The following is a 14,238-nucleotide window of genomic DNA, read 5'->3' as shown; positions in this document are numbered from 1 at the left end:
ACACATAAATATGAAAATGTTGTAAAGACATAAGAAGTTTCCCTGGTAATATTGCCAAAAGAACTCACTCCAACTAGTTAATACAGAGTTAGAAAGAGTAAATTAATGTGGTACTAATACAAAATCGAGGCAAAATTTAATATTCTATCATGTGGACTTCATAAATCAGCGAGAGAAAAGAATTATGAAACAAATAATGCCTGGACAATTAGTTTAATGTTTAGGCCCAGTTTTTCAGAACATGCACAAAAATAAACTTTTACATCATGAAAAAGTGAAATATATTAATAATAATCGGTTCATAAAAATTAAGCATATTTTTTCATGAACGTCTTATATCTCAATGGGAACTAGATGAGGAAAATTTTAAGGTCAACCAATAAAATCACAAAGAAAATAATAAAGATTATTTTATTATACAAAACATAAAAACCTTTCATATGATAATAATAATGAGCTGATAATTATTGAGTGCTTACTAAATATCAGATAGTTGTTCTGAATGTATTATATGAGTTAACTTTTTAAAAAACTTTTTTAAACTTTTAATTTTATTTTGGAGTACAGTTGATTAACAATGATGTGTTAGTTTCAGGTTTACAACAAAGTGATTCAGTTATACATATACACATGAGTTAACTCTTAATTCTGAGCAAGACCCACTGAAATAGGTATTGTTATTATCCCATTCTACAGATGAGCAAACAGAGGCACAGAGAAGTTAAATCACTTGCTCGAAGTAACATGATTAGATCTTATTGAAAAGAAGATTTTAATATTAATGTATTTAGATTCATCATTCTTTTTTCATGAGTGCCTTATGTCTAGCTAACACTTTCTGAGTCTTGTTTGAAAAATCTATACCCTTCTCAAGGTCAACAAGACATTTGCCAGTAAAACTAAAAGCTTCAAAGTTTTATATTTGTCACTTAAGTCCTAATCTATCTGGAATTTGTTTTTGTGTTTCGGAAGAAATGGAATCCTATTCTATTTTTTTAGTATGTGTAATTATGTATCTAGCTCCATTTACTGAAAATTTTCTTCTTTTCCCCCTGATCTGCCCTGCATCACCATCATGAGTCAAATTTCTATACTTTAACAGATCTATTTCTATACTGCTTGTTATACTGGTCAATTTGTCTATCTCCACATGCTCCCACATAGTCTTAATTACTCGAGCTTCAAAACAAGTGCAGATATCAAATAAAGAGGGATTCTCTCTTGTTATCTTTCTTTTTCTAAAATATTTAGGTTCTCCTTTGCTCTTTACTCTTCTGTATACATTTATGAATACGTTTCTCAAGTGCCATGAAAAATTCTGTTGGAACTTCTACTGAATTGCTTTGAAACCATAGAGTAATTTTAAGAGGACAGATATCTTTTGGATAGATGTTATTTTCACTCATCAACTTAGCAAAAATTTTTAAAAACGAGATGACCTAACATAAATGACAGAAAATGCAGTGTTTATTCTCATACCTAGCTTGAGGGAGTTTAAATTGGTGAATTTTTTTCTGAAAAGCAATTTGACAAAATGTGTGAGGAACTTTAAAGATCATAACTTTAATTCCATAATTAAAATTTCACAAATCTGTATTGCATAAGGAGGTAATTTGAGAATCTGTCGTGGTTTTACATCCAAAGATGTTTACTAAAGATTATTAATAATTGAGAAAATTATAAATAATTTAAATATCCAACAATAGGAATGTGATTAATGAATTAAAATGCATTCATTTATGGAATAACATGGAGTCCTTTTAAGGACTTTTTAATGATATGGGGAAACACATAAAATGTTATGTGCAACAATTCTATGAGACTAGATATCAATTACAGGAAAAAAAACTGTAAAAAATACAAACACATGGAAGTTAAAAAATACACTACTAAATAAACAAGAGATCACTGAAGAAACCAAAGAGGAAATCAAAAAATACCTAGAAACAAATGACAATGAAAACACTATGACCCAAAAACCTATGGAATGCAGCAAAAGCAGTTCTAAGAGGGAAATTTATGGCAATACAATCCTACCTCAAGAAACAAGAAAAATCTCAAATAAACAACCTAACCTTACACATAAAGTGATTAGAGAAAGAAGAACAAAAAACCCCCAAAGTTGGCAGAAGGCAAGAAATCATAAAGATTAGATCAGAAATAAATGAAAAAGAAATGAAGGAAACGATAGCAAAGATCAATAAAACTAAAAGCTGGTTCTTTGAGAAGATAAACAAAACTGATAAACCATTAGCCAGACTCATCAAGAAAAAAAAAGACTCAAATCAACAGAATTAGAAATAAAAAAGGAGAAGTAACAACTGACACTGCAGAAATACAAAGGATCATGAGAGATTACTACAAGTAACTCTATGCCAATAAAATGGACAACCTGGAAGAAATGGATAAATTCCTAGAAAAGCACAACCTTCCAAGACTGAACCAGGAAGAAATAGAAAATATAAACAGACTAATCACAAACACTGAAATTGAGACTGTGATTAAAAATCTTCCAACAACCAAAAGCCTAGGATCAGCTGGCTTCACAGGCAAATTCTATCAAACATTTAGAGAAGAGCTAACACCTATCCTTCTCAAACTCTTCCAAAATATAGCAGAGGGAGGAACACTCCCAAACTCATTCTACGAGGCCACCACCACTGTGATACCAAAACCAGACAAAGAAAGAAAACTACAGGCCAATATCATTGATGAACACAGATGCAAAAATCCTCAACAAAATACTAGCAAACAGAATCCAACAGCCATTAAAAGGATCATACACCATGATCAAGTGAGGCTTATCCCAGGAATGCAAGGATTCTTCAATATACGCAAATCAATCAATGTGATACACCATATTAACAAACAAGTATAAAAACCATATGATCATCTCAATAAATGCAGAAAAAACTTTCAACAAAATTTAACACCCATTTATGATAAAAACCCTCCAGAAAGTGGGCATAGAGGGAACTTACCTCAACATAATAAAGGCCATATATGACAAACCCACAGCCAACATCATTCTCAATGGTGAAAAACTGAAACCATTTCCACTAAGATCAGGACCAAGACAAGGTTGCCTACTCTCACCACTCTTATTCAACATAGTTTTGGAAGTTTTAGCCACAGCAATCAGAGAAGAAAAAGAAATAAAAGGAATCCAAATTGGAAAAGAAGAAGTAAAGCTGTCACTGTTTGCAGATGACATGATACTATACATAGAGAATCCTAAAGATGCTCCCAGAAAACTACTACAGCTAATGAATGAATTTGGTAAAGTAGCAGGATACAAAATTAATGCACAGAAATCTCTGGCATTCCTATATACTAATGATGAAAAATCTGAAAGAGAAATCAAGGAAACACTCCCATTTACCATTGCAACAAAAAGAATAAAATACCTAGGAATAAACCTACCTAACGAGACAAAAGACCTGTATGCAGAAAATTATAAGACACTGATGAAAGAAATTAAAGATGATACAAACAGATGGAGAGCTATACCATGTTCTTGGATTGGAAGAATCAATATTGTGAAAATGAATATACTACCCAAAGCAATCTACAGATTCAGTGCAATCCCTATCAAACAACCAAAGGCATTTTTCACAGAACTAGAACAAAAAAATTTCACAGTTTGTATGGAAACACAAAAGACTCTGAATAGCCAAAGCAATCTTGAGGAAGAAAAACAGAGCTGGAGGAATCAGGCTCCTTGACTTCAGATTATATTACAAAGCTACAGTAATCAAGACAGTGTGGTACTAGCACAAAAATAGAAATATAGATCAATGGAGCAGGATAGAAAGCCCAGAGATAAACCCATGTACATATGGTCACCTTATCTTTGATAAAGGAGGCAAGAATATACAATGGAGAAAAGACAGCCTCTTCAATAATTGGTGCTGGGGAAACTGGACAGCTACATGTAAAAGAATGAATTTAGGGCTTCCCTGGTGGTGCAGTGGTTGGGAGTCTGCCTGCCAATGCAGGGACGTGGGTTCTTGCCCCGGTCTGGGAGGATTCCATGTGCCACAGAGCAGCTGGGCCTGTGAGCCATGGCCACTGAGCCTGCGCATCTGGAGCCTGTCCTCCGCAACGAGAGAGGCCACAGCAGTGAGAGGCCCGCATACTCCAAAAAAAAAAAAAAAAAAAAGAATGAAGTTAGAACACTCCTTAACACCGTACACAAAAATAAACTCAAAATGGATTAAAGATGTAAATGTAAGGCCAGGCACTGTAAAACTCTTAAAGGAAAACATAGGCAGAACTCTCTATGACATAAATGACAGCAATATCCTTTTTGACCTACCTCCTAGAGAAATGGAAATAAGAACAAAAATAAACAAATGGGACCTAATGAAATTTAAAAGCTTTTGCACAGCAAACGAAACCATAAATGATGAAAAGACAACCCTCAGAATGGGAGAAAATATTTGCAAACAAAGTAACTGACAAAGGATTTATCTCCAAAATATACAAGCAGCTCATGCAGCTCAATATCAAAAAAACAAACAATCCAATCCAAAAATGGGCAGAAAACCTAAATAGACATTTCTCCAAAGAAGATATACAGATTGGCAACAAACACATGAAAGGATGCTCAACATCACTAATCATTAGAGAATTGCAAGTCAAAACTACAATGAGGTATCACCTCACACCAGTCAGAATGGCCATCATCAAAAAATCTACAATCAATAAATGCTGGAGAGGTGTGGAGAAAAGGGAACCCTCTTGCACTATTGGTGGGAATGTAAATTGATACAGCCACTATGGAGAACAGTATGGAAGTTCCTTAAAAACTAAAAATAGAACTACTTTATGACCCAGCAATCCCACGACTGGGCATATACTCTGAGAAAACCATAATTCAAAAACAGTCATGTACCACAATGTTCATTGCAGCTCTATCTACAACAGCCATGACATGGAAGCAACCTAAGTGTCCATCGACAGATGAATGGATAAAGAAGATGGGGCACATATATACAATGGAATATTACTCAGCCATAAAAAGAAATGAAATTGAGTTATTTGTAGTGAGGTGGTTGGACCTAGAGTGTGTCATACAGAGTGAAGTAAGTCAGACAGAGAAAAACAAATACTGTATGCTAACACATATATATGGAATCTAAAAAAAAAAAAAAAGGTTCTGAAAAACCTAAGGGCAGGACAGGATTAAAGATGCAGACATAGAGAATGGACTTGAGGACACGGGGAAGGGGAAGGGTAAACTGGGACAAAGTGAGAGAGTGGCATGGACATATATACACTACCAAATGTAAAATAGATAGCTAGTGGGAAGCAGCCGCACAGCACAGGGAGATCAGCTCCGTGTTTTGTGACCACCTAGAGGGGTGGGATAGGGAGTGTGGGAGGGAGACACAAGATGGAGGAGATATGGGAATATATGTATACATATAGCTGATTCCCTTTGTTATATAGCAAAAACTAACACAACATTTAAAGCAATTATACCCCAATAAAAATGTTAAATAAAAAAGTTGCCGCAAAGAAACAGGAACATTTTACATAGCATTATGTATTTATTGGGTTAGACAAAAACATTATTAAAATTAATTCATCTGTTTCTAAAAAAATGTGATGTGCAAGAAAGCATGATGCAAAATTGTACATACTGTATGAGCTCAATCTTTTAAAATTTCATAGGAAAAAGACTAGAAAAATAAACTTAAATGTCATTAATAATTTCTTTTGGATAATAAAATTATGGGTAATTATTTTTCTATTTCTTGTTACTTTTAAAAAAGTATGATAGGGGCTTCCCTGGCGGTCCAGTTGTTAAGACTTCTTCCAATGCAGGGGGTGTGGATTTGCTCCCTGGTTGGGGAATTAGGATCCCACGTACCTCGCGGGCAAAAATCAAAACGTAAAACTGAAGCAGTTTTGTAACACATTCAATAATGACTTTAAAAATGGTCCACATCAAAAAAAAAAAAAATATATGATAGACGATTTTTCATTCCAGAAAAGTAAAATGTTTCTCAGTGGCCCCTTTTATTTGTGACAATATAAATGGAATGATGAAAACTTTGTGTTTCTAACAGTGAAATTAATATCTGGTATCAGCCACCCTGAAAGAGAAATGGTTCAAAGTTGACTGAGTCCATGAGAGGTGCCTGGCCTTTCCTTTTTATGTGCCTCTGGAATATCTCAGAAGGAAATTCATTTCCATGAAGGCACCTTTGTATGCTTCATCAATATTCCACTGCCCCATTTCTCCCAAGATAAAATTCCTCAGGGTAAAAATGTCCAAAGCTTTGAATGGCAGTAGACTGTCAGAAAAGGTTTCATTTAGAAATCAGACTTGTAGATCTCAGGCTACAGGAGCTTAGATATATGATGAATTTTTAAACTATGTGGAGAACGCAAGAGAGCAGGCTGTGCGTGTCTGCCTTAGTGTCATTACAGGGATAATCAATACCAAATGCTTAAGAAGTTCAGCTCCCCTAATTTTGCTGTTGCTAGGCAGGCATTCATATGTGTTATCCTGTGAAAGGAATGCTACATGATGCCTTATCATAAAGCCATCCAGCTGAGCTGAGTTGGTCATATGGTGAGAACTGGTTAGATAAAAATCCCGAAGAAGTTGGGATTTTTAAAGACAACAGAAGCAATATCATTTACATGCATCCTGCAGAGAAAACTATTCCAGGGACCTCCAAGTACAAGATGATCTGCTGCAGTGTCCGTGTGGGCAAGATCTTCTAGAACTGGATGAACGTGTGAAGAAAGCCATGGAAGTTGAAAACCCTGAAAGAGTCGATCTATACATTGCTGCAAGAACTGTGTGAAAACAATGATTGTATTGGCTATACCACATTTAAAAAATATTTCCTTCCTTAATCAATAAAGGGTGGAATCACCTTTATTATCAATCATGATGTGCTCTTACTGGTTTTAGCCCCGCTGATGGAAGTGATGCTGGAGCTCCACGCGGAACTGTGGTGTTTGTAACATCGGTGAGCAGATGCAGGTGATGCGGTTGTGACACCTGACACACCCCCTAACTCACCACTTCTTATTTCACATACCAGACAGTATAGGCATTTTAAAAGCACGAAGTAAAACCGAAGGCAAAGGGACCCCGCGATACACGACAGGTTTCCTTCCTTTGAAGAAATACTGTTTAAAGTGATACTTTCATTGGCAAAAGGATATAGCTGCCCGTTTGTGTCAATTACACCAGGCTCCCTCTTGTAGCAGTTGCAGAGGTTCAAAGCCAGGACAATGTTTCCTCCTTCACTTGGTACCTCTGGTATTTCCTTAAGAGGAAAGCATGGAACCCAGGTTGGATTCTCAAGTGTTGTGTTTCTGTGAAGTGAGTTCTGGGCTATCTTATCAAAGTTGGGTCCAGTTTTTCTACCGAGTGACCATGCAACCATCCATAATATGAGTGTACATTGGATGTGTGACCAGCAGATTGTGGTTGGTGAATATTTCCTGTGCGAAGCTTGTATTCAACTTTCTTTCTACTCTTAATAGAGCCTCTCACTAGAGATACTGTGTGTGGTGCAGGGAGCAGAGTAAGGGCTAAGGAGCTTCCAGGACCTTATTTCATCTCAGAACTGTATACCAAAGCACACACCTTCTAGGATACAAAAATCTAAGAGAAAAGCAAAAGAGAAAAACCACACTGAGAAACTGAGGGTTATGGGATAATCTTCCTAGCACACGGCAGAGGAAAATTTTACTATTTATTTACGCCCTGCCTTATTCCAGAAAAAAGTTACGTGGAAGAGCTTCTTTCTACCTTTCTGCTCTGCCACATCGTCCCAGTTCTGAGTTAAACAATACCATTGTCTTCCATCTCTCAGGTCCTGTTACAGCCACAATTAGAGGGTCTGTCTCCGTCTGAAGCAGTCAGTTTTGGGCTACCTCACATGCTACTGCAGGCAGCCAGCTCACGATGCACACGGCAGCACGCCTTTGAAAGCGGGACCACATTTGAAAGAAAGGGTATGTCCGCTCGTTTTATTACACTCATCTATTGGCAAAGCCTCTCAGAGATTATTTCTTCTAGTGTAGATGATAGACCTTTGGCACTTTTTAAAATCTCTACAAAAATGGGGATCTCTCAGAGTTTCCTCCGAGTATCTTCTTGATAGGAAAGGAGGATTAATCACTTAAAGCACTGGATTTCTGTGTGGCGGAGAATATCGCAAGAACTCTGGCATAACTTAGTAGCAGATATCAGTGTCAAATCCCAGCGTACCTGCATAAGACTTACTGATTATTTGTATGTTTGGCAATTCATCATTGTATTTTATTCTTTCTCATGGTTCAGACAAGGAACCCTAAGTTGACAAAAAAGGAAGTGAGAAACCATGTAAATGAAGTTTGTAGGCGGGACCACAGCAGCTTTTAGTCTGGGGTTGATTTGGTTCCATTGCTATTCAAGATGCTTCTGAATATTCTTCCTTATGTCCCATGAGTATGCATACTATTTCCATCTCTATGTAAGTCTGGAGAAATCTTGCCTGTAGCCGTTTTGGTGGTTCTTTCTCTAGACTTGGGTCACTTCCTAATGTGTATGCTTTTGCTAAATCTCCAAAGGGGAACCTCTGCCGATTTTAAGTCTTCTTGTTTGTACAGTTTTCTCCCTGGCATTCTACCTTCTTTACCTCTTCAGACTCCAAGCTCAGTCTCTTCAAGCCAGGAGCAAAACATTCTCCCCGGCACTACAGTCTGGACATCCACTCCACGCAGTGAGATGCAGCAACCGTAAATTCATCCCATTCATTTCCTGTATCTCAGGGACACTGTTCTTCACGTCTGATATCCAGTGTCTTAAAGCTATTGTTTCACATGTTTTGTCTAGATTTTTTTTGTTTGTTTGTTTTATTTCAGGTGAAAGGGTATATCTGGAAGCAGAAATCCTAAAAGAGTATTTTACTCAGAATAACACCCTGAAAATATAATTTTGTTAGTAGTAATACAGTTCAACCCTATACAGTCTACAGTAAAACAATTATAACATAGCAGACTAAGATTCTTGTGGTGGCAGGGTTTGTGATACAGGTTATGAATTAGATCACTCTAATTTCAAATCCCACCTTTGTTATTCGCTGGCTCTTTGCTCCAAGGCAAGGTCTTTACCATTTCTCAACTTCAATATCTTTGTTGGTAAAATGGTGATTATCAGAATACCTATTTCATAGCAATCCTATGAAAATTAAATGAACTACGTAGCTTGGTGACTGCTACGTAAATTGTAGATACTGTTTTTATGTAAAATAATATGATTTGAGAACTCTGTTTTTTTAAAAAATACATTTTTACCCCAATAGGAACTTGGAGGATTTATGTGGTTAACAACTAAATTAACAACACCTAATAAATGTCTTGGCGTCTTCTTCATGTTAGCCTGTTGAAGGACACAAAAGAAGTAAGACATGGAGTCATCCAGAAATGAGTTACTGTGGGCTATGACTTCTGAAAGAGACCTCAGTCTCTGTCACCTAACTTCAAGGGGAAGGTTGGAGGGACATTTTTCAAATTTATGAAAATGATGAACTTTTTGTGTCCTGTTGATGCTTTCAAATTCCTATATTCTGGGATGTTGGAGTTCTAGACTGATAGGGTAGCTAATTACCTTTTCACAAAACTATGAAATATGATTAAGTCCCACAATGTAGTAAGCCAACATTACTTAAAAGAGAAGATTCACAGAAAGCGATATCATGGATTATTCAGAAGACACAGGATAGGAGAGGTTATACATAAGTTTTACATGTTTGATACAAGAAGAGAAGTCACGGGTTAAAGGAAAGTAACAGGTATAAAGTTGTAGGTGTTCTCTGAAGTCTTTCTCTTTTTCTAAAGCAATAAAATTCTACATGTCAGGGTGTATTTTGTGTTAGCAAGTACCACTATTAGAACTTACTCTCTGAGAAATATCCCATACTTGGAATCAAGCAAAGAGGATTATTTTCCTCCTAAGATGAATAAACCTATTTTCGTGAAACATCTTTGTTCGTACTCTGATAATTATAGTTCACAGAACCCATTTCCCAGTTCAGACAGTCCAGTGGAATTTTTCCGGTGCCGTGTCATTTGGGAAATCTCATTTGAAGGAGGCATTTCTCACATCAGTCCCTGCAGCCTTGTTTTGGGCTGCTTTCCTGCTGGCGTCTGTGGAAATCTCAGTGATGAGTCTTTTCACCACACAGCATGATGGGAAGAAACATTTCAGGAAGTCGCAGAACCACAGTTACATATTAGTAAGGACCCAGTCTTGGGAGAACGGTTACATTCAATTATCATTTTCTTCCTTTAGTCTAACATTTATATGGTGTTGTTCATTGAAGTACGATAAGAATTAAGTTCATGATACTTATGTGGTAATTTTGCTATTAATATTTATTTACTGTCCAGTATAATCAATTCAGGTGTGATTGGACTAAAATATTGTTCAAATGATGTACTCAATCACCTAATATTTACTTTACAAGATACTTGCTTAAGTAATATTTCTAGAAAGAAGTCTTCATAAATTTACATCACTGTGTCCCTCTTTGAAACAATAATGTAGAGAGTTATTCTTACTTTTTCAGTTTTGTATATTTGAGGAATGTTAATAAATTAGTTGCCTTGAAGATGTTTTTTGGGTTGGTTGATTTTCTTATCCTATAAATTTGTCCCCTTCCCATTAAGCTGGAAATGAACTGGGGTGCTTCATTTAAACTGCGTCACAGTTTAAAAGATTTCTTTTAAACTGTGGGACCATTCTTTTTCACAGAAGGGGAAGGAAATGTATAAGAATAATCCAATTTGCTAAAAGATTAATTATTATTCTCTCCTTTTGCTGTGAGTTTTCTAGTTACTATTTTTATTCTGTGTGTAAGTCTGGACAATATACCTCGTTATGATCTAAATTCTAATAGATGTATTCATGGCACAAAAGTGTGAGGCTGTAAAGACATTGAGATCATAATTACTGAGATGTAGATTACAAGATACCCACAATAAGACAGAGTTAAGTATTCAATAGAGAGCTTATATTGGCTTCTTTTGGATCTTAGTCATAAGATATTCTAAATGAAAATGTCAAGTAGTCCTCAATATTACGATCTCTTAGGGCATAATGCTGCATCAGAGTAACCGATCATCCTTGGACAGTTTTGTTACAATGCTCAGCTGCCCCACTCTGATCTGGAGTATTTCAAAATGGTACCACTTTACATTGGTGCCTCTCTCATTTGGTGTTGGCGCATGAAGAATATTAATGAAACACATTTTAACTGTCTTCCACAGCAGTGGTGACCTCCACAGATTCCAAAGTATTCCTTTCCCCCTTTGATCTCACATCTTTACATTCTTCTAGTAATAATTTTCTATTTTGAAGTATTGAAATAAACTGTCATATGGAAAATATGAGCGGAATGACAATAATTTCCCTCTGTCAGATCTTGTTATCAAAATCTGTGAATTAATCATATTTAATGCCTGGTCATTGGCCATGAGCAGTTGCGTCCTGACGTGGATCACAATTTATGGACCGTCTTTACTGATCTGCACTATATTTTGAAATTCCTAGATGCTTAATTCCTTCTCAGCTTTATATAATGACTGTATCCATTGAGATTACTCTGCATCTCACTCAAGTGGGTGAGACTGAATAAGGATAAAAATGTCTTAGCAGTTTGTCATCCCATTTCCTTGGCATTGCAAAAGTACTCTATTTTCCTCTCCAGGGAAAAAAAAGACATAAAGGATGCTAGTCACAAAATGAAGATACAAGGATTTGTAAGCCAGTATCACAAGCATGTCAGTCGTAGATGAATGTCCATGGTTATATTTTAGCTTCTCATCCTTAATTATTCGGATACAATGAACAGTGGTTGCTATTAAAGGAACTTGTAGCTTCTGCTTCTGATTTCTGAAACTCAGAGGGGTTTTATTTTAAGTGCTGACTTGCTCTTGTTTAGATTTGAGTCATTTTGAGCATCCACAGTAATCTACTGCTAGAGAGAATATATTGGGTGCGTCCCATTATTGTACTTGAATTCAACAAGCTTTTATTTTTTTAATTTTTATTTAAAATTTATTTATTTTTATTTTTGGCTGCGTTGTGTCTTTGCTGCTGTGCGCAGTCTTTCTCTAGTTGTGGCATGCAGGCTTCTCGTTGCGGTGGCTTCTCTTGCTGTGGAGCACAGGCTCTAGGCACACAGGCTTCAGTAGTTGCAGCACCGGGCTCAGTAGTTGTGGCTCATGGGCTCTAGAGCAGAGGCTCAGTAATTGTGGCGCATGGGCTTAGTTGCTCCGCAGCATGTGGGATCTTCCCAGACCAGGGCTCGAACCCGTGACCCCTGCATTGGCAGGCGGATCCTTAACCACTGTGCCACCAGGGAAGCCCCAACAAGCTTTTAGAGCAATCAATTGTACTCAATAAATATAGCTGCATCTTTGCAACAAAGAAGAAAAGAAAGAAATAAAGAAGGAAAGAAGAAAGAAAGGAGGAAGGAAAGAAAGAAGAAAGCTTATCTGTGTGAGGCCAGTACATTTTCTTTTAATATTTATTTATTTATTTTGGCTGTGTCGGGTCTTAGTTGCAACAGGCGGGAACTTCATTGTGGCATGCAAGCTCCTTCGTTGCGGGACGGGCTTCTCTCTAGTTGTGGCACGCAGGCTCCAGAGCATGTGGACTCTGTAGTTTGCGGCATGTGGGCTCTCTAGTTGAGGCGCGTGGGCTTAGTTGTCTGTGGCATGTGGGATCTTATTTTCCCAACCAGGGATCGAACCCACATCCCCTGCATTGGAAGGCAGATTCTTTACCACGGGACCACCAGGGAAGTCCCTGAGTCCAGTACATTTTAAACAAAATATCTCTGATACCTTGTTTTCAGAATTCTTTTCCCTGTAAGTCTTAGTCTCAGTAGTGTGACTTTAATTAGCAACAGCAACTTGAATGCTCCAGACAGTAACTTGACAATGAGCTTCCATAGGCATTTTGGTCCTTTTGTGTACTGGGCTGCTTCTTCTATTATTTAGTGAAATCACAGGAATGCAGAGAGATACATGGAGGCTTGCTTCTCATTGGTGGCTTTCAAATGAGCTGTTATATAAGACCTCTAATTCTTGGTCTTGAGGACTTCACACCAGGCATATCGGAAACACATATACTGAAGGGGAGAGGGAGAGGGCAGAAAGCAGATCACCTGTGGAAATTTTCAAGCCAGAATTGTTGTTATTTAGCGTGGCTTCCAGAAATGTATGTTTGCCTTGAAAGTTTTTTTCCAGGATTGAGTGAGCATTGCCAGGGGCAGGAGAGAAGATGGGAGGGTGGATAGGAAACAGGAAAAATGCTTCTAACCTGACCTTTTGCCCCGAATCTGGAAGTGACATGCAAATGGGACACGTTTCACTAGATAATGCCCAAATGCCACGATAGGGCTGATGTTTTCCATGGGGAGCATATGGCCCTAGGAAAGAATAAAGGCTGCTAGGAGTCAAATCAGGGGCTTATTTTTTAACAACTATTCTGATTTTGAGCCAGTTTTAGCACTTTGATGTGTCTTGAGTAGCAAAAATTGGACCTTAATGTTAGTATGTTACCGTCATTAATGAAGTATGTTTAACTTGGAACTGCGTTTTGTTTATCTTTCCATGAAACTTCACAGAAAAATAATGGATTTCTTAAAATGTGAGTACACTTAATATCCATTGTCAATACACATTATAGTAAAAGCTAAGAACAATGTATAACAAAATGTGTCTGCTATTGTGTTTATCATTAAGAATATAAATATTTTCATCCATGAAATCCAAATCCACAAAGTGTTTTCAGATACAGAGCTATGAATAAGTTACAAAAATACCATAAAACCCAATAAAAAAAATACTGTAACACGATTTTTAAATCTCTATAAAACTACAGAGAGCGCTGTCTGAAAAAGATGACATTTCCCCAGAAATTCAGTCTGAGGCTTTCCATGCAGACGGTGGAATTTACTAGTTTACATAGTGAGCTGAGGACGGATTGACTTGGCCTACACGCTGGCTTACTCAGCGACCTTGGATGGGGCATTTGCACGCTCTTGCTTTCATTTCTCTGACTGTATGTAAATTCCAGTCTGAAGTGTTTCACTAAGGCTTATGTGAGAGATTCTGTCTCCTATCAGTCACCTAGAGGCATGTGTCTGGGATTTTGGTGTCGTGTGAGCTTTATGCCGTGTCCCTATAGCCATAACTGGGCCTGTGGGTGAC

General features: G+C 37.1%; 1 long non-coding RNA gene across 2 annotated transcripts in view; it reads left to right on the top strand.

Moving 5' to 3' along the window:
* The first annotated feature begins 7,858 nt into the window (after positions 1 to 7,858).
* LOC132419891 (uncharacterized) overlaps positions 7,859 to 14,238 on the top strand; it is a 41,158-nt gene continuing 34,778 nt past the window's right edge. For both annotated transcript variants that reach the window (XR_009518271.1, XR_009518270.1), the window contains exons 1-2: positions 7,859 to 7,989; positions 13,653 to 13,675. This is a non-coding gene — a long non-coding RNA (uncharacterized lncRNA). The remainder of the gene's footprint in view (positions 7,990 to 13,652; positions 13,676 to 14,238) is intronic.

Source organism: Delphinus delphis, chromosome 2, assembly GCF_949987515.2.
Source record: "Delphinus delphis chromosome 2, mDelDel1.2, whole genome shotgun sequence".
In the NCBI taxonomy this organism is placed as follows: Eukaryota; Metazoa; Chordata; class Mammalia; order Artiodactyla; family Delphinidae; genus Delphinus; species Delphinus delphis.
The sequence above is the reverse complement of the archived record's forward strand: the minus strand, read 5'-3'. Positions and strand labels throughout refer to the sequence as shown.